Below are 24,839 nucleotides of genomic sequence, written 5' to 3' on the forward strand. Positions count from 1 at the left end.
ATTTCTGTTACTGATCCTCCAGAGTGGACCCCAACAAGGGTCCCCCTGCCCAGTGTCATTGGGGCCAACAGATCGAGACTGAGTTTGGTTCCCAAGCAAAGGAAACTTTATATTTTCATCAGAGAATGGAGAGGTGAGAGCATGCACTACCCCGTGGGCTGTGGGCTGGGCTGCTGTGTAGAGATCCTGTCAGAGTCAGTGGGAGGGAGGGGGCGGAGCTCTCAAGGGCCGGGTTGGCTGCAGCTCAGGCTCTATATCTCGGAGTCTGCACTGGGCCCCAGGAGCTGAGGTGTCGACCCAGCCATTCTGCACCAGGAAATCTGGTCTGAAGTGCCGGGTGTGGAACCTCTGCATGCGGGACCCTAGGAGCACGTGAAATTAGACAAAGCACAAAGGATAAAAAAGGTCAGACTTGACTTTATTGCCCACATTCTATTTTTATCTCCCAGGGATTTTTAATGGGCTTTGCTGGGGACAAACCCCTCCTCTGCCTTTTGTCCCGTTCCTCATTCTTGGAGTGCTGAGGGTGCAGACCCTTCTTCTGTAACTGCTGAGTGCTGAGTTGGGAGCCCTCATACCAGGGGACGAGGGTCAGAACTTCTCCCCAGCAGCCTCCAGGTGACGTTGATTGGCCCCAGGACCCCTGCCTCCCTGCTCGTCCGCCTGAGCACCAGCATTGGAAGTGTTATAGATTCTAATGACCTTTAAGGGTCCAGGAAAGAGATGTGCAGAGACGCTGTGGGGGCCGGTTTCACCCCGCCCCACATTTGTTCGGCCACCTTAGGCTGACCGTTTCTGCCAGCCTAGATGCTCTGACCAGTAGTCTGCTCTTTCTTCAATTAGGCCCCTGAATTAACGTAAAAACAGCACCAGGTGTCAGAGCCCTGCCCGCTCAACTCCCAGACAGTCCAGGGTCAGTGGTGATCAAGGACCATGATGGCCACTGAGTCAACAGCCTTTTGAAGTAAACAGGAGTCCAGCCGGTCTTATTGGCCACCATCATCACGGTGTCTGTAGGCTTTTCTATGGTGACGGTGTGATATACGGTTCCCCCGCCAAGATTATTAGCTCCCCTCCGGGTGCAGGAAGTCCTGCAAGCAGTAGTCTACTCCTTCGGGACACACTATTGTTGTTTTATGAGAGAAACTCCAGGTCAAGTGATGTTCACACGAGTCGTCATGGTGCCCTGTTGCCCCCGGTTATCTCTCTGGATGTTGGAGTTGGAGGGCCTCCTCACTCGAGGTCGGTGTGCCCACGGAGCGAACCCTGCAACTTCAGGGCATGGTTGGTGATTAGGATCACCACGTGGGGTCCTTTTCCCTTAGGAGGGAGGTGGCCTTTTGGGCTGCTGATTTCCAGGTTTTTAGATACCGCCAGTATCTTGGCCAGATGTGGCAGTGGGCCAAGCCCCTTGGTGACTGTAGTTTATCCTACCTGGATGGCATTCTTGCGTTGTTCCATTTCAAGTGGTCCCAGTTTTTGCACTAATTCTCCAATGGCGATTCACCTTTCACCGGGAATGGAAAGGTCAAAGGGTTTAGCTCAATTAGGGAGTTCCAGGGCAAGGGTCTGAATTGACTGCTCTTTCCATTCTTGAAAGGCCACTTCTGGATTCTGTTCAAAAGGATCATCATCTTTTCCTTTCAGTGTTTCATATAGAGGCCCAGCTAGTAGACTGTAGTTAGGGATCCAGAAGCAGCAAACCCTGGCCTCCCCAGGAACCCCTAAGCTGTCTTCTAGTTTTAGAAAGGGGTAAGGCTGCAAATGGTTTCTTCCCTTTCCTGGGATGGGCTTCTCTGACCTTGTGTGAGAATGAAGCCCAGGCAGGTCACTGCAGTCTGTGATATTTGAGCTTTTTCTTGGACAACTTCTATCCTTTATTGGCTTGGTAGTTCAGAGGCCTCCTTAGTAGGGCTGGCGATCAGAATGTCATCTGCATATTGAAGGAGGGTTTCCTTTTCCAGAGGTAGAACTTTTCGGTCGTTAGCTAAGCTTTCCCCAAAGATGGTGTGGGAATTTTTGAACCCTTGGGGCAAGACGGCCCGGAAGTATTGTTTTAGTTGTATGTTGAGTCCTGCCACTCACAAGCCAAAATTTCTTGTGACTCTGGGACTAATGGAATACAAAAGAAGGTATCATTGAAGACTAATACAGAATACCATGTCCTGGTGGTTGGTAGAATGACCAGCAGGGTGTAGGGATCAGGAGCAACTGGAGGTATATCCTCGGTGGCTTCACTGACTGTCCTGACATCCTTTACCAGGTCCCCAGCAGCCCATGGGGCTCTCGTGGTCAGGCCAATCCCAGGATATGGAGCTCTCCTGGGCAGGTACCCCACCCCCAACCCAGCCCACGGGGCTCTCATGGTCAGGCCCCTCCCAGGATACAGAGCTACCCTTGCAGGTACCGTGGCAGGGCTGGGCACACAGGAACCGTGCACATAGCCCTCATTGAAGAGCACCCCCAGCTCACCTGTCGCTCAGAGCTGACACAGAGCACCTCAGAGCAGGACTTGAACTAACAAACAGCAGCTCCGACAGGTCTGTGACCCTGGGCATCACTCTGTGTGGCCTCCCTCCACCTGGTCTTCCAGAGACTTCCACTGCACCCAGGGCACCAGGCCTCTGTCTCCAACCACCACCCACCCCTCCTCTCCCTGACTCCTGGGTTCCTCTCATTAGGAGAGGGTTTTCTTGAAGTTGTCTCCCACTCATGGGCCAGATAAAATGATTAGAAAACAAGCCAAAGCTGCAGCCCCTTGTCTATCCTGACTCTCAGGAGCCCACACCTGTTCCTTGGACCTGGCCGGTTCAGCAAGTTCCATTTTCTGCAACTGTGAGCCCCTGAGGGGTGATGATTGGCTACCTGGGCAGCCTTACCATGCCGGCCAGCCCTCCCCAGGTGTGCCTGGGTTGAGATCAATATAAATACCACTCCAGGCAGCAAAAGCCCCTGCAGCTGTGCCTGACGCCATTTTCTCTGCCCTGTCAGCAGTCTCGGGGCTGGGCTGGTGGGAGGGAGTGAGAGGCCACGGCTTTGTGGGTGGCCCAGTGTGAGTGGGGCTCTGCTGGACTTTCTGCAGCAGTTGCCAGGCTGCCACCTGCTAAAGAAGAGGATGTGTCACCCATACCTGCTGCTGGAATTTCTCCCTGGGCAGAGGTGAGGAAGGAAAAAAGCAGTGGGGGCAGGGACAGGACGGGTATCTCAGGCAGGGAAATGGAAATCTTCCAGAAGAGCACCCAGGGCCAGGACCATCCTGGCTGGCCTGCAGGCACCAAGTCAGCTGGCATGCTGTCACTCGTGTGGCTCCATGGCCCTTCCTCTAGGCTTTCAAGTCCTTGTATATATTCAGGTGTTTTACCTGGGAAGGGCGGGAACAGTTCAGCAGCAACTGGCCTGGGGTTCAGCTCACGTTTACTCACAGATGCCTCGGCACGGTGCCCCAGCTTTGCAATGAGGACGCTTGTTGTGTGGGGGCTGCTGGCTGAATGGGAGACGATTCCCCACCACTGACCAACTTCAGAATTGTTTACAACTGGAGCAAGTGCCCTGATACGGTTTTCCTCTGAGTAACTGGTGGGTTCTGTTTTTTTTTTCTCTTTTTCGTTTTTGGTTCAAGGTAGATTTTATTCCTCTTTTTTGTATTTACAGATATAAGCATGGAAATAATTTATTCATATAAATACATGTATGTGAAGGGAATAATTGTTTTTTCTGTTTTATTTTTTAAATTTTATTTCTTTTTAATTTTGAATTTTATTTTATATTTTTATACAGCAGGTTCTCATTGGTTATCTATTTTATACATATAAATGTTTACATGCCAATCCCAATCTCTCAACTCCTCCCACCACCACCCCTCCAAGAGCTTTCCCCCCTTGTTGTCCATACGATTGTTGTCTACATCTGTTGCTCTATTTATGCCTTGCAAAACGGTTAATCTGTACAGTTTTTCTAGGTTCCACATATATGCATGAATATACAAGATTTGTTTTTCTCTTTCTGACTTACTTCACTCTGTATGACAGTCTCTAGATCCATCGACGTCTCTACAAATGACCCAATTTCATTCCTTTCATGGCTTAGTAATATTCCATTTTATATATGTACCACATCTTTATGCATTCGTCTGTCTGTGGGAATTTAGGTTGCTTCCATTACCTCGATATTGTAAATAGTGATGCAATGAACATTGCGGTGAATGTCCCTTTTTGATTTATGGTTTTGTCTGGGTATATGTCCAGTCCTGGGATTGCTGTATCGTATGGTAATTCTATTATTAGTTTCTTAAGAAACTCCATATTGTTCTCCATAGTGACTGTATCAATTTATATTCCCAACAATAGTGGAAGAGGCTTCCTTTTCTCCACACCCTTTCCAGCATTTGTTGTTTGTAGATTTTCAGATGATGCCCATTCTAACAGGTGTGAGGTGATACCTCATTGTTGAGTCCATTTCGTTGAGCAAGGGGTAGGTCTTGTCTATTACGTATTTGGCTTATGGAACGGTATCTGTGCTAATTTCAAACTCTGGTTTTATGCAGCACCCCAACTCACCTTTCCCCTTAAGCAAGCATAAGTTGGTTTTCTAAACTTGAGACCCTGTTCTGTTTTGTAATTCAGTTCATGTGTAGCCAAGTTTACATTCCGTGCATTAGTGATACCTTATGATGTTTCTTTTTCTGTGTGACTTATTTCACTTAGAATCATCATGCCTCAATCCACTCATTATGCTGGTACAGGCCTGGTGACACAGATTTCATTGCTGAGTGGTATTCTGTTGTACATAAGTACCGCAACTTCTTTATCAATTATTTGTTCTCTGGGATATTTAACTTGTACTGTAGAAGAGGCTCCTGTAAACAGAGCCGTTGTAAATTTTGGGGTGGCTGTGTCTTTTTGATTTTAATTTCCCTAAGCTATAGGACCATAAGTGGAAATGCCCTAGACTCTGTTGCTTTGTTTTTCAGATGTATCAGGAAACACCATACACTTCTCCAGAGTGGCTGTTGGCAATGTACATCCCGCCCATCAGCATAACAAGGCTCCTTTTTCCCCATGGCCTGTCTTGCCTTTCTGGATTTTACACTTTTCTCAGATGGCCCTTTAGACCGGGGGGAAGTGACACTTCATAGTAGTTCGGATTTCCATTGCAAGCTTGCTTGGTTTGCCAAAAAGGGCGTATGTGTTTTTTCCTGAATATATTCAGGAACAAACTCATACGCCCTTTGTTGCCAAGTGCATCATTGTCGATGTTCTGCCTCTTTTCCTATGCTTTAAATGCAAATCCAGTCTACCTCCTGAAATCGGTTTCCTGCAATTCTGCCCCGCTTTCAAGTCCTCTTCGCAGCCTTACTTCAATATATTTTTGGACGTTTTCTGTCATTTATAACTCTGCAGGTTTGTGAATTACAGGGCCCCTGAGCTCCTTTCTTCAACTCGCTTTCTTGTGAGCTGGCCGCAAACCCGCAAGACTGCTTCAGGCCCTAATCTGCTTCTGGCAGGGCACGCTGAGCCTTTGGTTAATTCCTCTTCCTGGTGGGAAATGAGTGTTAAATATGCCCGTCCAGACACCTACCTCACTCTCAACCCCTTGGTGATGTGGGTCCTCTGGTTTGTGGCCACTTTTGCTGGGTTCCTCACCTTTCGATGATGTGGCCCCACTAGTGTGAGGACACTCCTGCTTGGTTCTCATCCACGTGGTTATGTGGACCCCCTGGTGAGAGTCTGTTCCTGGCTTTGTTCCTCACCCACCTGTGAGGGAGACCCTCTGCTGATAGGTCACTCCTGCATGGTTGGCACACATTGCCTTGGTGAAGTCAGCCGTGTGGTGGCAGTTGGAGCGTGCTGGGAATCTCTTCCCCCCGGTGATGAGGGCCCTCTTGCATCAGGCCCTGACTGCTGGGCTCACCAACTTTTCTTAGTGAGCCCAGTGATGCTTTGGCACTCCTCTTAGGATCCCATCTCCATGGGGATGTGGGCCTTCTGCTCTGAGGTCCCAACGGCTGGGTTGTTCACATTTTCATGATGTGGGCTCTCTGGTGTTAGTTCACAGAAGCCTGGATCCCATAGCCTCTGTGCTCTTGGCCGCCTGCTGGGAGGTTCCAACTGCTGGATTCCTCACTTTTTTAAATTTTTGGGCCCTCTGTTGTGAGGATCCTCCTGCCTGCCTCACTCCCAGCCCCTTCGTGATGTGTGTCGTCTGGTTTGAGGCCACATGTGCTGGGTTCCTCACCTTTCGATGATGTGGGACCAATGGTCTTAGGAGACTCCTGCCTGGTTCACATCCCCTTGGTGATGTGGGCCCTCTGTTGAGAGTCTGATCCTGGCTGGGTTCCTCACCCATCTGTGAGGTGGGCCGTCTGATGTGAGGTCACTCTTGCCTGGCTTGCTCACCTCGCCTTGTGGACATGAGCCCTCTGGTGGCACTTGGAGCCTGCTGGGAGCCTCCTCTCCTCGGTGATGAGGGCCCTCTGGCATCAGGCCCTAACTGCTGGGCTCCCCACATTTTGTGATGTGTGCCCAGTGGTGCGAGGACACTCCAGCCAGGTTCACATCCCCATTGGGGTGTGGGCCTTCTGCTCTGAGGTCCCAAAGCCTGGGTTGCTCACAGTTTCATGATGTGGGCTCTCTGCTGTTAGTTCACTCCTGCCTGCATCCCATAGCTTCTGTGCTCTGGACCGCCTGCTGGGAGGTTCCAACTGCTGGATTCCTCACCTTTCTTATTCTTTGGGCCCTCTGTTTTTAGGCTACTCCTGCCTGCCTCACTCCCATTCCCTTTGTGATATGTGTCCTCTGATTTGAGGCCACATGTGCTGGGTTCCGCACCTTTCGATGATGTGACCCCACTGGAGGGAAGACAGTCCTGACTGGTTCCCATCCCCTTGCTGATGTGGGCCCTCAGGTGAGTGTCTGATCCTGGCTGGGTTCCTCACCCTTCTGTGAGGTGGGCCCTCTGCTGTGAGGTCAATCATGCCTGTCTGGCACACGTCACCTTGGCGACGTGGGCCCTCTGGTGGCAGTTGGAGTGTGCTGGGATCCTCCTCCCCTCGGTGATGAGGGCCCTCTTGCCTTAGGCCATAACTGCTGGGCTCCCCACATTTTCTGATGTGCGCCAAGTGAGTGAGGAGACTCTTGCCAGGTTCCCATCCCCATGGCGATATGGACCTTCTGCTCTGAGGTCAAAACGGCTGGCTTGCTCACAGTACCATGATGTGGGCCCTCTGCTGTGAGTTCACTCCGGCAAGGATCCCTTATCATCGGTGCTCTGAGCCGCCTGCTGGGAGGTTCCAACTGCTGGATTCCTCAACTTTTTTATTCTATGTGCCCTCTGTTGTGAGGCTCCTCCTGCCTGCCTCACTGCCAGCCCCTTGGTGATGACTGTCCTATGGCTTGAGGCCACATGTGCTGCGTTCCTCACCTTTCGATGATGTGACCCCACTCGTGTGAGGACACTCCTGCCTGGTTCCCATCCCCTTGGTGAGGTGGGCCCTCTGGCGAGAGTCTAATCCTGGCTGGGTTCCTCAACGTTCTGTGAGGTAGGCCCTCTGCTGTGAGGTCACTCCTGCCTGGCTGGCACACGTCACCTTGGAGACGTGAGCCCTCTGGTGGCAGTTGGAGCGTGCAGGGCGCCTCCTCCTCTCGGTGATGACGGCCCTCTGGCGTCAGGCCCTAAATGGTGGGCTCCCCACATTTTCTGATGTGCGCCCAGTGGTGCGAGGACACTCCAGCCAGGTTCCCATTCCCATGGGGATGTGGTCCTTCTGCGCTGAGGTCTCAACTCCTGGGTTGCTCACAGTTTTGTGATGTGGGCCCTCTGCTGTGAGTTCACTGTGGCCTGGATCCCATAGTCTCGGTGTTCTGGGCCGCCTGCTGGAAGGTCTAAATGCTGGAATCCTCACGTTTTTTATATTATGTGCCCTGTGTTGTGAGGCTACTCCTGCCTGCCTCACTCCAAGGCCCTTGGTGATGTGGGTCCTCTGGTTTGAGGACACATGTGCTGGGTTCCTCACCTTAAGATGATGAGGCCCCACTGGTGTGAGGATAATCCTGACTGGGTCCCATCCCCTTTGTGATGTGGGCCCTCTGGTGAGAGTCTGATCCTGGCTGGGTTCCTCACCCATCTGTGAGGTGGGCCCTCTACTATCAGGTAACTCTTGCCTGGGTTGCTCACCTCGCCTTGTTGACATGAGCCCTCTGGTGGCAATTGGACCCTGCTGGGAGCCTCCTCAGCTCTGTGATGAGGGCCCTCTGACGTCAGGCCCTAACTGCTGGGCTCCCCAACTTTTCTTAGTGAGCCCAGTGTTGCTCAAGCACTCCTCTTAGGTTCCCATCCCCATGGGGATGTGGGCCTTCTGCTCTGAGGTTCCAACGGCTGGGTTGATCACAATTTCATGATGTGGGCTCTCTGGTGTTAGTTCACTGTGGCCTGGATCCCATAGCCTCTGTGGTCTTGGCTGCCTGCTGGGAGGTTCCAACTGCTCGATTCCTCAACTTTTGTATTCTATGGGTCCTGTGTTGTGATGCTCCTCCTGCCTGCCTCACTCGCAACCCCTTCGTGATGTGGGTCTTCTGGTTTGAGGCCACATGTGCTGGGTTAGGCAACTTTCAATGATGTGGCCCCACTGGTGTGAGGACACTCCTGCCTGGTTCCCATCCCCTTGGTGATGTGGGCCTTCTGGTGACAGTCTTATCCTGGCTGGGTTCCTCACTCTTCTGTGAGGTAGGCCCTCTGCTGTGAGGTCAATCCTGCCTGACTTGCACACATCACCTTGGCGATGTGGGCCCTCTGTTGGCACATGGAACCTGCTGGGAGCCTCCTGCCCTCGGTGATGACGGCCCTCTAGCATCAGGCTCTAACTGCTGGGCTCCCCACGTTTTCTGATGTGAGCCCAGTGATGCCAGGACACTCCTGTCAGGTTCCCATCCCCATGGGGATGTGGGCTTTCTGCTCTGAGGTCCCAATGCCTGGGTTGCTCACAGTTTCATGATGTGGGCTCTCTGCTGTTAGTTCACTCCTGCCTGCATCCCATAGCTTCTGTGCTCTCGGCCGCCTGCTGGGAGGTTCCAAATGCTGGATTCCTCACTTTTTTTATTCTTTGGGCCCTCTGTTTTTAGGCTACTCCTACCTGCCTCACTCCCATCCCCTTTGTGATGTATGTCCTCTGATATGAGGCCACATGTGCTGGGTTCCTCACCTTTCGATGATGTGGCCCCACTGGTGGGAGGACAGTCCTGACTGGTTCCCATCCCCTTGGTGTTGTGGGCCCTCTGGTGAGAGTCTCATCCTGCCTCGGTTCCTCACCCTTCTGTGAGATAGGCCCTCTGCTGTGAGGTCACTACTGCCTGGCTGGCGCATGCCACCTTGTAGACGTGGGCCCTCTGTTGGCAGTTGGAACCTGCTGGGAGTCTCCTCCCCTCAGTTATGAGGGCCCCCTGGCATCAGGCCCTAACTGCTGGGCTCCTAACATTTTCTGATATGTGCTAAGTGGTGCAAAGCCACTCCTGCCAGGTTCCCATCCCAATGGGGATGTGGGCCTTCTGTTCTGAGGTCCCAACAGCTGGGCTGCTCACAGGTTCATGATGTGGGCCCTCTGCTGTGAGTTCACTGCGGCCTGGATCCCATAGCCTCGGTGCTCTGGGCCACTTGCTGGGAGGTTCCAACTGCTGGATTCCTCAACTTTTATATTCTATGGACCCTGTGTTGTGAGGCCAGTCCTGCCAGCCTCATTCCGAACCCCTTGGTGATGTGGTTCCTCTGGTTTGAGGACACATGTGCTGGGATCCTCACCTTTCGATGATGTTGTCCCACTGGTGTGGGGACACTCCTGCCTGGTTCCCATCCCCTTGGTGATGTGGGCCCTCTGGTGAGAGTCTGATCCTGGCTGTGTTCCTCACCCTTCTGTGAGGTGGGCCCTCTGCTGTGAGGTCACTCCTGCCAGGCTGGCACACATCACCTTGGCGACGTTGGCCCTCTGGTGGCAGCTGGAGCCTGCTGGGAGCCTCCTCCTCTCGGTGATGAGTGCCCTCTAGCGTCAGGCCCTAACTTCTGAGCACCCCACGTTTTCTGATGTGAGCCCAGTGATGCCAGGACACTCCTGTCATGTTCCCATCACCATGGGGATGTGGGCCTTCTGCTCTGAGGTCCCAATGTCTGGGTTGCTCACAGTTTCATGATGTGGGCTGTCTGGTGTTAGTTCACTCTGGCCTGGATCCTCTAGCCTCTGTGCTCTGGGCCGCCTGCTGGGAGGTTCCAACTGCTGGATTCCTCACCTTTCTTATTTTTGGGCCCTCTGTTATGAGGCTCCTCCTGCCTGCCTCACTCCCAGCCCCTTGGTGATGGGTGTCCTATGGTTTGAAGCCACATGTTCTGGGTTCCTCACCTTTAGATGATGTGGCCCTACTCATGTGAGGACACTCCTGCCTGGTTCCAATCCATTTGGTGATGTGGGCCCTCTGGTGCGAGTCTGATCCTGACTGGGTTCGTCACACTTCTCTGAGGTGGGCCCTCTGCTGTGAGGTCATTCGTGCCTGGTTGGCACACATCGCCTTGGCGACGTCAGCCCTCTGGTGGCAGTTGGAGCCTGCTGGGAGCCTCCTTCCCTTGGTGATGAGGGTCCTCTGGCGTCAGGCCCTAACTGCTGGTCGCCCAAAATTTTCTGATACGTTCTCAGTGGTGCGAGGACACTCCTACCAGAATTCCATCCCCATGGGGATGTGGGCCTCCTGCTCTGAGGTCCCAATGGCTGGGTTGCTCAGTTTCATGACATGGGCCCTCTTCTGTGAGTTCACTGTGGCCTGGATCCCATGGCCTCGGTGCTCTGGGCCGCCTGCTGGGAGGTTCCAACTGCTGGATTCCTCACTTTTTTATTCTATGGGCCCAGTGTTGTGAGACTACTCCTGCCTGCCTCACTCCGAGGTCCTTGGTGATGTGGGTCCTCTGGTTTGAGGACACATGTGCTGAGTACCTCAGCTTTTGATGATGTGGCCCCACTGATGTGAAGACACTCCTGCCTGGTTCCCATCCCCTTGGTGATGTGGGCCCTCTGGTGAGAGTCTGATGTTGGCTGGGTTTCTCACCCTTCTGTGAGGTGGGACCTCTGCTGTGAGGTAACTCCTGCCTGGCATGCTCACGTTACCTTGGCAATGTGAGCCCTCAGGTGGCAGTTGGAGCCTGCTGGGAATCTCCTCCCCTCAGGTATGAGAGCTCTGGATAAAACACATATGCCCTTTTTTGCCAAGTGCATTATTTTCCAAGTTCTGTCTCTTCTCCTATGCTTTAAGAGCTACTCCCGTGTACGTTCTGAAATCAGTTTCCAGCAATTCTGCCCCGCATTCAAGTCCTCTTCGCAGCCTTACTTCAGTATAATTTTGGATGATAGCTGTCATTTATAACTCCGCAGGTTTCTGAATTACAGTGCCCCTGAGCTCCTTTCTTCAACTCGCTTTCTTGTGAGCTGGCCGCAACACCGCAGGATCTCCTCAGGCCCTAATCTAGTTCCAGCATGGCACGCGGAGCCTTTGGTTCATTTATCTTCCTGGTGGGAAATGAGAGTTAAATTTGCCCGTCCAGACACCTACAGATAGTCTCCCATTGCTTCTCCTTATTCCTGTTCATCTTCCGAAGAAATTGCAAACTGGGCCAAACAGGAGGTTAAAGGCACTGACTCTCCAAGTGGGGAGAGTGTTAGTAAAGCGTCTGGAATGTTGCACCCGAGTACCAGGGGACGAAAACTGAGACACATTTGAACACGTTTCCCGATCACACGGTGGATCATACACTCCGTTCCACATGCATGTTTTAGCTGAAGGAAGAATCCCTTAAACCTGGAGAGTTGAGACCCATGGAATGGGTACCATGCAATATGACTTCAAAGGGTCTGCATTTGCTCACCGAACCTCACCAATCCTATCACTGCTGCGTTTATGCTGCTGTACAGACGCTTGATTCTCTTTCGGAGACATATAAATTCAAAGGTTTTAAGATTCTTACTAGTCAGGTATATTGTTAGGCGTTTAATATGGGGTGTTGAGTCCACTTCGTTGAGCAAGGAGTAGCTCTTGTCTATTACATATTTGGCTTATGGAACGGTATCTGTGCTAATTTCAATCTCTGGTTTCATGCAGCACCCCAACTCACCTTTCCCCTTAAGCAAGCATAAGTTGGTTTTCTACATTTGACACCCTGTTCTGTTTTGTAATTCAGTTCCTGTGTAGCCAAGTTTACATTCCGTGTATTAGGGATATCTTATGATGTTCCTTTTTCTGTGTGACTTATTTCACTTAGAATCATCGTACCTGAATCCACTCATTATGCTGCTACGGGCCTGATGACATAGATTTCATTGCTGAGTGATATTGCATTGTACGTAAGTACCACAACTTCTGTATCCATTTTTCGCTTTCTGTGATATTGAACTTGTACGGTAAACGAGGTTCTTGTAAACAGAGCCGTCCCAAACTTTGGGGTGGCTGTGTCTTTTTGATTTTAATTTCCCTAAGCTATAGGACCATAAGTGGAAGTGCCCTAGGCTCTGTTGCCTTGTTTTTTGGATGTTTCAGGAAACACCATACACTTCTCCAGAGTGGCTGCTGGCAATTTACATCCCGCCCATCAGCACACAAGGCTCCCAGTTCTCCATGGCCTGTCCTGCCTTTCTGGATTTTACACTTTTTTCAGATGGCCCTTTTGACCAGGGGGCAGTGAGACTTCATTGTAGTGCAGATTTCCTTTGCAAGCTTGCTTGGTTGGCCAAAAAGGGCGTATGCGTTTTTTCCTGAATATATTCAGGAAAAAACGCATACGCCCTTTTTGGCCAAGTGCATCATTGTGGACGTTCTGCCTCTTTTCCTATGCTTTACATGCAATTCCAGTCTACCTCCTGAAATCGGTTTCCTGCAATTCTGCCCCGCTTTCAACTCCTCTTGGCAGCCTAATTCAATATATTTTTGGAAGATAGCTGTCATTTATAACTCTGCAGGTTTGTGAATTACAGTGCCCCTGAGCTCCTTTCTTCAACTCGCTTTCTTGTGAGCTGGCCGCAACACCGCAGGATTGCTTCAGGCCCTAGTTTGGTTCCGGCACGGCATGCTGAGACTTTGGTTAATTCCTCTTCCTGGTGGGAAATGAGAGTTAAATTTGCCCGTATAGACACCTCCAGCTAGTCTCTCCTTGGTTCTCCATCTTCCTGTTCATCTTCCACAGAAACTGCAAACTGGGCCAAACAGGAGGTTAAAGGCACTGACTCTCCAAGTGGGGAGAGTGTTAGTAATGCGTCTGGAATGTTGTTCCCGAGTACCAGGGGATGAAAATTGAGACACATTTAAACACGTTTTCCGATCACACGGTGGATCATACTCTGGGTTCAACATGCATGTTTTAGCTGAAGGAAGAATCCCTTAAACCTGGAGAGTTGAGACCCATGGAATGGGTACCACGCAATATGACTTCAAAGGGTCTGCATTTGCTCACCGAACCTCACCAATCCTATCACTGCTGCGTTTATGCCGCTGTACACACACTTGATTCTCTTTTGGAGACATATAAATCCATAGGTTTTAAGATTCTTACTAGTCAGGTATATTCTTAGGTGTTTAATATGGGGTGTTGAGTCCACTTCGTTGAGCAAGGAGTAGCACTTGTTTATTACATATTTGGCTTATGGAACGGTATCTGTGCTAATTTCAATCTCTTGTTGTATGCAGCACCCCAACTCACCTTTCCCCTTAAGCAAGCATAAGTTGGTTTTCTACATTTGACACCCTGTTCTGTTTAGTAATTCAGTTCCTGTGTAGCCAAGTTTATATTCCGTGTAGTAGTGATATCTTATGATGTTTCTTTTTCTGTGTGACTTATTTCACTTAGAATCATCGTACCTGAATCCACTCATTATGCTGCTATGTGCCTGATGACATAGATTTCATTGCTGAGTGATATTGCATTGTACGTAAGTACCACAACTTCTTTATCCATTTTTCGCTTTCTGTGATATTGAAATTGTACGGTGAACAAGGTTCTTGTAAACAGAGCCGTCCCAAACTTTGGGGTGGCTGTGTCTTTTTGATTTTAATTTCCCTAAGCTATAGGACCATAAGTGGAAGTGCCCTAGGCTCTGTTGCTTTGTTTTTTGGATGTTTCAGGAAACACCATACACTTCTCCAGAGTGGCTGCTGGTAATTTACATCCCGCCCATCAGCATAACAAGGCTCCCAGTTCTCCATGGCCTGTCCTGCCTTTCTGGATTTTACACTTTTTTCAGATGGCCCTTAAGACCGGGGGGCAGTGAGACTTCATTGTAGTGCAGATTTCCTTTGCAAGCTTGCTTGGTTGGCCAAAAAGGGCGTATGCGTTTTTTCCTGAATCAGGAAAAAACGCATACGCCCTTTTTGGCCAAGTGCATCATTGTGGACGATCTGCCTCTTTTCCTATGCTTTACATGCAATTCCAGTCTACCTCCTGAAATCGGTTTCCTGCAATTCTGCCCCGCTTTCAACTCCTCTTGGCAGCCTTACTTCAATATATTTTTGGAAGATAGCTGTCATTTATAACTCTGCAGGTTTGTGAATTACAGTGCCCCTGAGCTCCTTTCTTCAACTCGCTTTCTTGTGAGCTGGCCGCAACACCGCAGGATTGCTTCAGGCCCTAGTTTGTTTCCGGCACGGCATGCTGAGCCTTTGGTTAATTCCTCTTCCTGGTGGGAAATGAGAGTTAAATTTGCCCGTCCAGACAGCTCCAGCTAGTCTCTCATTGGTTCTCCCTATTCCTGTTCATTTTCCACAGAAATTGCAAACTGGGCCAAACAGGAGGTTAAAGGCACTGACTCTCCAAGTGGGGAGAGTGTTAGTAAAGTGTCTGGAATGTTGCACCGGAGTACCAGGGGACGTAAACTGAGACACATTTGAACACGTTTTCCGATCACACGGTGGATCATACTCTGCGTTCCACATGCATGTTTTAGCTGAAGGAAGAATCCCTTAAACATGGAGAGTTGAGACCCATGGAATGGGTACCATGCAATATGACTTCAAAGGGTCTGCATTTGCTCACCGAACCTCACCAATCCTATCACTGCTGCGTTTATGCCACTGTACACACGCTTGATTCTCTTTGGGTGACATATAAATCCATAGTTTTTAAGATTCTTACTAGTTAGGTATATTGTTAGGTGTTTAATATGGGGTGTTGAGTCCACTTCGTTGAGCAAGGAGTAGCACTTGTCTATTATATATTTGGCTTATGGAACGGTATCTGTGCTAATTTCAATCTCTTGTTGTATGCAGCACCCCAACTCACCTTTCCCCTTAAGCAAGCATAAATTGGTTTTCTACATTTGACACTCTGTTCTGTTTAGTAATTTAGTTCCTGTGTAACCAAGTTTACATTCCGTGTAGTAGTGATATCTTATGATGTTTCTTTTTCTGTGTGACTTATTTTTTTATTTTTTTATTTTTTTATTTATTTTTTTTTTTGCGGTACGTGGGCCTCTCACTGTTGTGGTTTTTCCCATTGCGGAGCACAGGCTCCGGACGCGTAGGCTCAGCGGCCATGGCTCACAGGCCCAGCCGCTCCGCGGCATGTGGGATCTTCCCGGAGCGGGGCACAAACCCATGTCTTCTGCATCGGCAGGCGGACTCTCAACCACTGCGCCACCAGGTAAGCCCTGTGTGACTTATTTCACTTAGAATCATCGTACCTGAATCCACTCATTATCCTGCTACGGGCCTGATGACATAGATTTCATTGCTTAGTGATATTGCATTGTACGTAAGTACCACAACTTCTTTATCCATTTTTCGCTTTTTGCGATATTGAACTTGTACCGTAAACGAGGTTCTTGTAAACAGAGCCATCCCAACCTTTGGGGTGGCTGTGTCTTTTTGATTTTAATTTCCCTAAGCTATAGGACCATAAGTGGAAGTGCCCTAGGCTCTGTTGCTTAGTTTTTTGGATGTTTCAGGAAACACCATACACTTCTCCAGAGTGGCTGTTGGCAATTTACATCTCGCCCATCAGCATAACAAGGCTCCCAGTTCTCCATGGCCTGTCCTGCCTTTCTGGATTTTACTCTTTTTTCAGAAGGCCCTTTGACCGGGGGGCAGTGAGACTTCATTGTAGTGCAGATTTCCTTTGCGAGCTTGCTTGGTTGGCCAGAAAGGGCGTATGCGTTTCTTCCTGAATATATTCAGGAAAGAACGCATACGCCCTTTTTGGCCAAGTGCATCATTGTCGACGTTCTGAGTCTTTTCATATGTTTTCAGTGCAATTCCAGTCTACCTCCTGAAATAGGTTTCCTGCAGTTCTGCCTTGCTCTCAGTCCCTCTTCATAGCCTTACTTCAATATACTTTTGGAAAATAGTTGGCCTTTATAACTCTGCAGGTTTTTGAATTGCAGTGGCCCTTAGCTCCATTTTTCAGCTCTTATTTTTGTGATCTTGCCTCATATCCACAGGATTTCTTCAGGCCCTATTCTTCTTCTGGGGTGCCTTGCTCTGCCTTTGGTTAATTCTTCTTCCTGAATTGAAATTAGAGTCACATGTGCCCATTGAAACCGCTACAGCTATTTTCTCACTGGTTCCCCCTATTCCCATTCATCCTCCGCACTAACTGCAGACTGTGCGATACCGGAACTTAAAGGCATTGACTCTCCATGTGGAGATGTTGTTAGTAAAGTGGCTGGAATGTTGATCCGGAGCCCCAGGAGAGGAAAATGAGGTGCATTTTAGAAACCTTTCCCGATCATATGGTATACCATCCGCTGGATTTCCCATGCATGGTTTAGCTGTAGGAAGATTCCCTTCAACTTGGAGTGTTGGGACCCTTGGAATAAGTAGCATGAAGTATTGCATTAAACTTTCGGCAGTTGCTCACCAAAGCTCTCCAATCCTTTCAGCCCCAAGTGTCCAGCCTTATGTCTTATCCAGCTGTGGGTTTATATGTGGTCATTCCAGGTTGCATCACAGCCCCTGAGCGAATTTTGTAAGAATTTTTCTCTCTTTCATTGTTTCTGCGTTTTGGTTTTAAAATTTATTTCTATAATGGGGTTTAGCTCATTTTCACTGCTGTGTTTGTGCCGCTCTGCTCACACTTGATTCCCTTATGGAGATATATCAATACATGGGTTTTAAGATTCTTATTACTCAGATATATTTCTCTGCGGTTTATAGGGTGTGTTGAGGCCAGTTCATTGAGCAAGGTGTAGATCTTGTCTGATACCTATTTGGTTTATTGAACGGTATCTGTGCTAATTTCAAACTCTGGTTTTATGCATCACCCCACCTCTCCTTTCCCCTTAAGCTGACATAAGTGTGTTTTCTAAATGTGAGACACTGTTCTGTTTTGTAATTCATTTTTTGTGCAGCCATATTTATCCTCCCTCTATAAGTGATATCTTATGATATGTTTCTTTTTCTGTTTGACTTATTTCAAGTAGTATTATCGGACCTCAATCCACTCTTTATCCTTCTACTAGCCTTATTACATTGATTTCATGGTGAAGAGATATTCCATTGTACATAAGTACCACATTTTCTTTATCCATTGTTCTCTTTCCTGGGATATTTAAGGTGTACTGAAGTTGAGGTTCTTGTAAACAGAGTAGCCCTAAACTGTGGTGTGCTTGTGTCTTGTTGATTTTTAGACTTCCCTAGATATACTCCCGTGATTGGAAGTGCCCTATGCTCTGTCGCTCTGTTTTTTAGATGATTTAGGAACCACCATACACTTCTCCAGAGTGGCTCTCGGCAGTTCACACACTGTCCATCAGCGTATAAAGGCTCCCTGTTCTCCATGGCCTGTCCTGCATTTCTGGTTTTTACAATTTTTTCGGATGGCCCTTTTGACTGGTGGGAAATGAGACTTCTTTGTTGTGCACATTTGCATTGCTTGCTTGCTTGGTTGCCCATAAAGTGCGTATGCGTTTTTTCCTGGATATATTCAGGAAAAAACGCATACTCCCTTTTGGGCCAACTGCATCATTGTCGAAATTCTGCCGCTTTTCATGTGCTTTAAAGGCGAGTCCAATCTATCTCTTGAAATCTGTTTCTTGCAATTCTGTCTTGCATTCAGATCCTCTTCTTTGCCTTACCTCAACATATTTTTGGACGTTAGTTTTCATTTATAACTCTGCAGGTTTGTGAATTGCAGTGACCCTGAGCTCCATTTTTTAAGTTGCTCTTTTGTGAGCTGGCCTCAAAACCGCAGGATTGCTTCAGGCCCTATTTTGGCTCCGGCGAGGCGGGCTGAGCCTTTTTTTAATTCTTATTCTTAATGGGAAATTAGAGTGACATGTGCCCGTCCAAACCCCTACAACTATTCTCTCATTGGTTCCCCCTGTTCCCGTTCATCCTCCTCACAATTTGCAAAATGTGTGAAACAGAAGTTTAAATGTGCTGATTCTCTAAGTGGGGAGATTCTAAGTAACGTGGCTGGAATGATGAACAGGAGCACTAGGAGAGGATAAATGAGGTGCATTTTAGACACATCTCCCGATCACATGGTGTACAGTCCTCTGGGTTTTCCATGCATGTTTTAGCTGTAGGAAGATTCCTTGAACCTGCAGATTTGGGACCCATTGAATGGGTACCAGGTAGTATTACTTTAAAGGGTGTGCATTTCCTCACCCAACCTCACATTTCTCTTAGCGCGAACAGTTTCCAGCCTTATGTCTCATCCTGCTGTGGGTCTAGATGTGTTCAATCCATGTTGCATCACCGTCCCTGAGGAAAAGTTGTAAGAGGTTTTCTCTGTCGTTTATTTTTTTCAATTTATTACTATGTTGTTTACAGCTGATTTTCAAAGCTCTGTTTCTTGCTGCTGTACATCCACTTGATTCACGTACAGAGAGACATCAATAATTTCTTTTTCAGATTCTTACCAGTCATAGATATTCTTTTCCGGTGACTTGAGTGTGCTGAGTGCAGTTCTTTTAGCTACCGTGTAGGCCTTGTTGATTATCAGTTTGGTATTTGGAATGGTATCTTTGCTAATTTCAACCTCCTGGATGATGCCTCACCCCTCCCCACCTTTCCCGTTTAGCAGCCTTACGCGTGTTTTCTACATATTTATGTCACTTAGAATGATCATACGTAACTCCTCCGGAGTTGTTACAACTGGCCATATTTCATTGATTTCCAGGCTGAGTAATATTCCACTCTACATAAGTACCACATCTCTATCCATTTTTTCCCTCCAGAGACATTTAAGTTATATCCTAGTCGAGGATCTTTTAAACAGAGAGGCAGTAAACATTGGGGTGCCTGTGTCCTCTCGATTTTTGTTTTTCCCAAGATATACGCCCATGAGTGCAAGTGCCCTATGCTCTGTAGCTCATTTTTTAGATGCTTTAGTAAACACAATACACTTCTCCAGAATGGCCGTTGGCAATATACATTTCCACTATAAGCCTCACAGGGCTCCCTCTTCTCCTTGCCCTGTCCTGCATTTCTGGCGTTTACACTTTATGAGGATGGCTCTTCTGACTGATGCGAAGTGATATCTTTTGTAGTATTGATTTCCAGTGCCCACCTGTTTGGTTGGCTAAAAAAGTGTATGCCCTTTTCTTGAATATATACAGAAAAAAACGCATACAGCCTTTTTGGCCAACTGCAATGTCGGCAATGTTCAGCCCCTTTTCTTGTGCTTAATGGCGAGTCCTTTCTACCTCCTCAAATCCCTTTCCTGCCATTCTCCCTTGCTTGCCAATCCTTTTCTCTGACTTTCCTCAAGACATTTTTCAGTGATAGATATTTTCAACTCTGCAGTTTCGTGAATTTTACTGCCCCTGAGTTCCATTGTTCAACTTGTGTTTATGGGAACTGGCCACAAAGCAGTGGGATTTCCTCAAGCCCTATACTGTTTCCATGGGCAACCCTAGCCTTTGGTCAATTCATCTTCCTGATTGGAAATTAGAGTGACATGTGCCTGTCTGAACACCTAGGACTTGTCTCTCATTGTTCCTCATCCTTCCGCTTCATCCTCTGGACAAATTCCAAACTGTACGCAACAGGATGTTGACAGTGTTGACATCTCCAAGTGGGGAGACTGTTAGTAAAGACGCTGGAGGGGTGAACCCGAGCACCAGGAGATGAGGAGATGAGATGCCTTTTCCAAACTCTTCCCGATCAGACGGTATACCATCCTCTGGATGTGACAGACATGTTTTAGCAGTAGGAAGAGTCCCATTCATGTAAGGAGAACACCAGGGCTTTTTCAAAATCAGTGTCTCCCCGAAACCCAAACTGGGGAGTTTTTTAAGCTACGGCTACACATATGTTCATTAAGGGCCTTGGGAAGTAGGCAGAGTCCAAACTTTAGATGACTGAAGTCTTCAGGGTCAGAAGCACTCACCACCGGCTTCCCTTAGGTTACACTTTAACTGTCATTGATAGATGATGTCAATAAAAATATCTATTCTTTTTCCGATTATTTCCCCTTATAGGTTATTGCACAATATTGAGTGTAGTTCCCTGTGCTATACAGTAGTTCCTTGTTGATGATCTATTTTATACATAGCAGTGTGTATGTGTTAATTCCAAACTGTTAATTTATCCCTCCTCCCACCTTTCCCCTTTGGTAATAATAAATTATAAGATTTTATACTTCTCAGAAATGGGGGAGCTGAAAGAGAGGTATCATTTTCAATGGAAAAGCATTTAAAACAAGATTGAAGCTTTAACCAAGATTATTAGATGTACATCCTTGGAAAGAAATCACTTCATTTCTCTAATATTGACCTGACAAATAAGACAAACCTTTTCACTGAACTTGCTTATAATAAAGTGATGGAAATATCAAATGGAAGTGTTAGAAACATCTTATTTTACCCGAGCCTTATAAACTGTTCTATGTTAACTACAGTTTGGCTCACACATCTGTTCATTGAAGTTACAATAGTCTCAATTTCTGTTACTGATCCTCCAGAGTGGACCCCAACAAGGGTCCCCCTGCCCAGTGTCATTGGGGCCAACAGATCGAGACTGAGTTTGGTTCCCAAGCAAAGGAAACTTTATATTTTCATCAGAGAATGGAGAGGTGAGAGCATGCACTACCCCGTGGGCTGTGGGCTGGGCTGCTGTGTAGAGATCCTGTCAGAGTCAGTGGGAGGGAGGGGGCGGAGCTCTCAAGGGCCGGGTTGGCTGCAGCTCAGGCTCTATATCTCGGAGTCTGCACTGGGCCCCAGGAGCTGAGGTGTCGACCCAGCCATTCTGCACCAGGAAATCTGGTCTGAAGTGCCGGGTGTGGAACCTCTGCATGCGGGACCCTAGGAGCACGTGAAATTAGACAAAGCACAAAGGATAAAAAAGGTCAGACTTGACTTTATTGCCCACATTCTATTTTTATCTCCCAGGGATTTTTAATGGGCTTTGCTGGGGACAAACCCCTCCTCTGCCTTTTGTCCCGTTCCTCATTCTTGGAGTGCTGAGGGTGCAGACCCTTCTTCTGTAACTGCTGAGTGCTGAGTTGGGAGCCCTCATACCAGGGGACGAGGGTCAGAACTTCTCCCCAGCAGCCTCCAGGTGACGTTGATTGGCCCCAGGACCCCTGCCTCCCTGCTCGTCCGCCTGAGCACCAGCATTGGAAGTGTTATAGATTCTAATGACCTTTAAGGGTCCAGGAAAGAGATGTGCAGAGACGCTGTGGGGGCCGGTTTCACCCCGCCCCACATTTGTTCGGCCACCTTAGGCTGACCGTTTCTGCCAGCCTAGATGCTCTGACCAGTAGTCTGCTCTTTCTTCAATTAGGCCCCTGAATTAACGTAAAAACAGCACCAGGTGTCAGAGCCCTGCCCGCTCAACTCCCAGACAGTCCAGGGTCAGTGGTGATCAAGGACCATGATGGCCACTGAGTCAACAGCCTTTTGAAGTAAACAGGAGTCCAGCCGGTCTTATTGGCCACCATCATCACGGTGTCTGTAGGCTTTTCTATGGTGACGGTGTGATATACGGTTCCCCCGCCAAGATTATTAGCTCCCCTCCGGGTGCAGGAAGTCCTGCAAGCAGTAGTCTACTCCTTCGGGACACACTATTGTTGTTTTATGAGGGAAACTCCAGGTCAAGTGATGTTCACACGAGTCGTCATGGTGCCCTGTTGCCCCCCGGTTATCTCTCTGGATGTTGGAGTTGGAGGGCCTCCTCATTCGAGGTCGGTGTGCCCACGGAGCGAACCCTGCAACTTCAGGGCATGGTTGGTGATTAGGATCACCACGTGGGGTCCTTTTCCCTTAGGAGGGAGGTGGCCTTTTGGGCTGCTGATTTCCAGGTTTTTAGATACCGCCAGTATCTTGGCCAGATGTGGCAGTGGGCCAAGCCCCTTGGTGACTGTAGTTTATCCTACCTGGATGGCATTCTTGCGTTGTTCCATTTCAAGTGGTCCCAGTTTTTGCACTAATTCTCCAATGGCGATTCACCTTTCACCGGGAATGGAAAGGTCAAAGGGTTTAGCTCAATTAGGGAGTTCCAGGGCAAGGGTCTGAATTGACTGCTCTTTCCATTCTTGAAAGGCCACTTCTGGATTCTGTTCAAAAGGATCATCATCTTTTCCTTTCAGTGTTTCATATAGAGGCCCAGCTAGTAGACTGTAGTTAGGGATCCAGAAGCAGCAAACCCTGGCCTCCCCAGGAACCCCTAAGCTGTCTTCTAGTTTTAGAAAGGGGTAAGGCTGCAAATGGTTTCTTCCCTTTCCTGGGATGGGCTTCTCTGACCTTGTGTGAGAATGAAGCCCAGGCAGGTCACTGCAGTCTGTGATATTTGAGCTTTTTCTTGGACAACTTCTATCCTTTATTGGCTTGGTAGTTCAGAGGCCTCCTTAGTAGGGCTGGCGATCAGAATGTCGTCTGCATATTGAAGGAGGGTTTCCTTTTCCAGAGGTAGAACTTTTCGGTCGTTAGCTAAGCTTTCCCCAAAGATGGTGTGGGAATTTTTGAACCCTTGGGGCAAGACGGCCCGGAAGTATTGTTTTAGTTGTATGTTGAGTCCTGCCACTCACAAGCCAAAATTTCTTGTGACTCTGGGACTAATGGAATACAAAAGAAGGCATCATTGAAGACTAATACAGAATACCATGTCCTGGTGGTTGGTAGAATGACCAGCAGGGTGTAGGGATCAGGAGCAACTGGAGGTATATCCTCGGTGGCTTCACTGACTGTCCTGACATCCTTTACCAGGTCCCCAGCAGCCCATGGGGCTCTCGTGGTCAGGCCAATCCCAGGATATGGAGCTCTCCTGGGCAGGTACCCCACCCCCAACCCAGCCCACGGGGCTCTCATGGTCAGGCCCCTCCCAGGATACAGAGCTACCCTTGCAGGTACCATGGCAGGGCTGGGCACACAGGAACCGTGCACATAGCCCTCATTGAAGAGCACCCCCAGCTCACCTGTCGCTCAGAGCTGACACAGAGCACCTCAGAGCAGGACTTGAACTAACAAACAGCAGCTCCGACAGGTCTGTGACCCTGGGCATCACTCTGTGTGGCCTCCCTCCATCTGGTCTTCCAGAGACTTCCACTGCACCCAGGGCACCAGGCCTCTGTCTCCAACCACCACCCACCCCTCCTCTCCCTGACTCCTGGGTTCCTCTCATTAGGAGAGGGTTTTCTTGAAGTTGTCTCCCACTCATGGGCCAGATAAAATGATTAGAAAACAAGCCAAAGCTGCAGCCCCTTGTCTATCCTGACTCTCAGGAGCCCACACCTGTTCCTTGGACCTGGCCGGTTCAGCAAGTTCCATTTTCTGCAACTGTGAGCCCCTGAGGGGTGATGATTGGCTGACCTGGGCAGCCTTACCATGCCGGCCAGCCCTCCCCAGGTGTGCCTGGGTTGAGATCAATATAAATACCACTCCAGGCAGCAAAAGCCCCTGCAGCTGTGCCTGACGCCATTTTCTCTGCCCTGTCAGCAGTCTCGGGGCTGGGCTGGTGGGAGGGAGTGAGAGGCCACGGCTTTGTGGGTGGCCCAGTGTGAGTGGGGCTCTGCTGGACTTTCTGCAGCAGTTGCCAGGCTGCCACCTGCTAAAGAAGAGGATGTGTCACCCATACCTGCTGCTGGAATTTCTCCCTGGGCAGAGGTGAGGAAGGAAAAAAGCAGTGGGGGCAGGGACAGGACGGGTATCTCAGGCAGGGAAATGGAAATCTTCCAGAAGAGCACCCAGGGCCAGGACCATCCTGGCTGGCCTGCAGGCACCAAGTCAGCTGGCATGCTGTCACTCGTGTGGCTCCATGGCCCTTCCTCTAGGCTTTCAAGTCCTTGTATATATTCAGGTGTTTTACCTGGGAAGGGCGGGAACAGTTCAGCAGCAACTGGCCTGGGGTTCAGCTCACGTTTACTCACAGATGCCTCGGCACGGTGCCCCAGCTTTGCAATGAGGACGCTTGTTGTGTGGGGGCTGCTGGCTGAATGGGAGACGATTCCCCACCACTGACCAACTTCAGAATTGTTTACAACTGGAGCAAGTGCCCTGATACGGTTTTCCTCTGAGTAACTGGTGGGTTCTGTTTTTTTTTTCTCTTTTTCGTTTTTGGTTCAAGGTAGATTTTATTCCTCTTTTTTGTATTTACAGATATAAGCATGGAAATAATTTATTCATATAAATACATGTATGTGAAGGGAATAATTGTTTTTTCTGTTTTATTTTTTAAATTTTATTTCTTTTTAATTTTGAATTTTATTTTATATTTTTATACAGCAGGTTCTCATTGGTTATCTATTTTATACATATAAATGTTTACATGCCAATCCCAATCTCTCAACTCCTCCCACCACCACCCCTCCAAGAGCTTTCCCCCCTTGTTGTCCATACGATTGTTGTCTACATCTGTTGCTCTATTTATGCCTTGCAAAACGGTTAATCT

The sequence above is a fragment of the Leucopleurus acutus genome (assembly GCF_964270905.1).
Source record: "Leucopleurus acutus genome assembly, chromosome: 1".
NCBI lineage: Eukaryota > Metazoa > Chordata > Mammalia > Artiodactyla > Delphinidae > Leucopleurus > Leucopleurus acutus.